The following is a 2,747-nucleotide window of genomic DNA, read 5'->3' as shown; positions in this document are numbered from 1 at the left end:
ATGTTGGTATAATGTATTCCCATGAATCCCCTATGACCCCATGACACCCTAGTGCTTTCAATAAATTATTTACAAACCCCTTTATTTGCTTTACTTTACTTTCATTAATTTACTTTCTTCTTGTTGATTAGTTTAGACCACATCTCATCTCAAACCCAATTTGTGACACCCTTAGACATAGCTACTTGCAATTGAAAATCCCACATCAATACCCATCCGTTGGGATCCGACCTTTACTTACCTCTTTGCTAAGAGTGGTTTGTGAAGTTATAAATATTGTTTTGGTTGGTAGCTTTTGACGACGAGTTTTACACCACACCAAAAATGGCGCCGTTGCCGGGGACGGTGTTCAATTGACTTGATTTTTGTTAATTGTTATTAGTTGTGTCTTTCTTTCTTTACCTTTGGGAAGTTAATCTCCTCAAGGTTGTTCTAATTGTTTTCGAGTTGTTTGATATTTTGCATGACTAGGAGATCACAAGGTATTTTATTACCTACTGATTTCAAGATTGAAAGGACCTTAACCAACAATAGAAGAGTTGCTAGAGGTACTTCGAGAGTTGTAGGTATTGGTGATATTGTGGACATTCAACCAAATAACATTGAGTTTGTCAACCCTTTTGCAAGAGAAGGAGAGGATAACCCAATTTAAAAACCACCACAAATCCAACCTACAATGCCAAAAATTTCATCACATTCCGTACCAACCGAGGAGAACCTACCAAACGGTACTCCTATACCACCACATTTAACCGGTAATTTCATTGTCAAATCCGCATTCATACAATTAGTTGAGAGAAGTCAATTTGAAGGGATGCCTAGTGAAGACCATCATTCACATATGGAGACTTTTTGTGACTATTATGATGCAATTTCTCAAACCGGAGTTACTCAAGACCAAATCTGGTGGGTACTGTTTCCTTTTTCTTTAATCCGTACCGCAAAGCAATGGTTAAAGAGCCTAAACAAGGCTACCCTGGTATTGATTCATGGAAGAAGTTAGCACTTGCCTTCTACAAGAAATTATACCCTCCGGAGAAGACTAATATGTTGAGAGCCCAAATCACCGGGTTCAGGCAAAGGGATGAGGAATCATAATATGAAGCCTGGGAGAGATTTAAGGACACTTGTCATTCTTGTCCACACCATGGGCTTAGTGAGTGGTTACTTGTGCAACAATTTTGGAACGGCCTATATGAAGACTCCCACAATGTTCTTAATATGGGATCCAATGGGATGTTTACCGAAGTTGATGACAATCAAACATGGGCAAAAATCGAAGAGACGGCGGTTCATAATTCCCAATATAGTAGGCCTCGAAAGGCCACAAGAGGAGAAGAGCATGACGTAGATTCCATCACTCAATTGGGTGCTCAAATAAGTGCTCATATCGACACCATAAATTTGAAGTTTGAGAAGGCCATGGCTAAGCTTGATGAACTTTCCAAATCACCCAACACAACATGTTAATGCTATGGTGGCATCATCCTCAATCCCCAAGTGGAGTATGTGAAATTTGTGGAACATTGGGTGACAGGGCAGTCGTATACCTATCCAAAATAACCAACATGCTCTAACTAATATAGCTAGGGAAGTCAGGTCGATCTCCACAGGGAGATGGGAAAATGTCAACTTTGTCTAAGTTTGTCACGGTAACCGATTTGGGGAGTTTTAATCTAGTTGTTCTAAACTAATGAGAATGAGAAAGAGGAAAAGGCAGGAGAATAAAGATTAAGCAGACAAGGAAAAAGCAGCTAAGATAGTCGGTTCACCATGATCATTCAGTCAAGCAATTTAGGTCTCAGGTCAATGCAAGTATGGTCAAAGGGGCAGTGAATATCTCCTTCCGGTCTCAATTCGCCCTAAAGCACAAATAGCTTAGCTTCCGCCCTCACCACGGTGCCCTAATGTTCGCTACGAGTCTCACCCTTTCCAACCTTCCGGTCCAGGTCAAGGTTTACTATGATTTAAATGCCTAATTGCATTGACTCAATTAGAAAGATACATTTAAATGCAGCGATTAACAACAAGGACTACACAAGCATTAACCTAATAATTCAATTACTCTTCCTTCATAATCATGGATTCCTTAGCCTTAGCAAAAGGGAATTAGCTACACATTACTATCAAATCAACAACGATAATATATAGATAATGGAAATTAAACATGTTAATAATGAAAACAGGGGGATCGAATAAGGCAATAATAAAAGAAATAAAAGAAAAGGAGAATTCAAGAAGCAATTACGATTAAGAAATAAAGGGAGTAATAATACCGATTATAATTCCGAATCCGAGTAGAAAAGAGTAGTAGAAGAGTAAAGTGAAAGAAGCAGTGGAAAAAGATGAAGTAGCAGTGAATGAGGAAGAGTTACGCAGTCTACTCTTTTTTGTAGCACACGAAATTCTGCCCTTTAAACCTAATCCAAAGCTTAATTACAAAAGCCCATACGAAAATAGACGGAAGAATACAAATATAAAGCAAACCACTCGATCGAGTGGAACTAAAACTCTCGATCGAGTAATTATGCAGCAATCCCTTCGATTGAGTGGAAATAAACCACTCGATCGAGTAACTCCTTGTAATGCCTTCTCGATCGAGTAGATATGTTACTAGATCGTGTAATCTTCATGATATAAAGCTTTCTATCGACTGGAAAAGTAGTCGATCAAGCTATTTTGGCACGTTTAGGCACTAAGACACCTTCCGAAACCAGCTCACGCGTCCTCAAAGTGATAGACTCGAA

At 39.1% G+C, this 2,747-nt stretch overlaps 1 non-coding gene across 1 annotated transcript; it reads right to left on the bottom strand.

The window, feature by feature from the left end:
• Window positions 1-1,047: 1,047 nt before the first annotated feature.
• Window positions 1,048-1,154, bottom strand: LOC141636404 (small nucleolar RNA R71). Its single transcript, XR_012541020.1, has one exon. It is a non-coding gene; the product is annotated as a small nucleolar RNA R71 (small nucleolar RNA).
• Between the last annotated feature and the right edge of the window lie 1,593 nt (window positions 1,155-2,747).

This window comes from Silene latifolia, chromosome Y (assembly GCF_048544455.1).
Source record: "Silene latifolia isolate original U9 population chromosome Y, ASM4854445v1, whole genome shotgun sequence".
NCBI classification, from domain to species: Eukaryota; Viridiplantae; Streptophyta; class Magnoliopsida; order Caryophyllales; family Caryophyllaceae; genus Silene; species Silene latifolia.
This window is presented reverse-complemented; position numbering and strand designations above follow the sequence as displayed.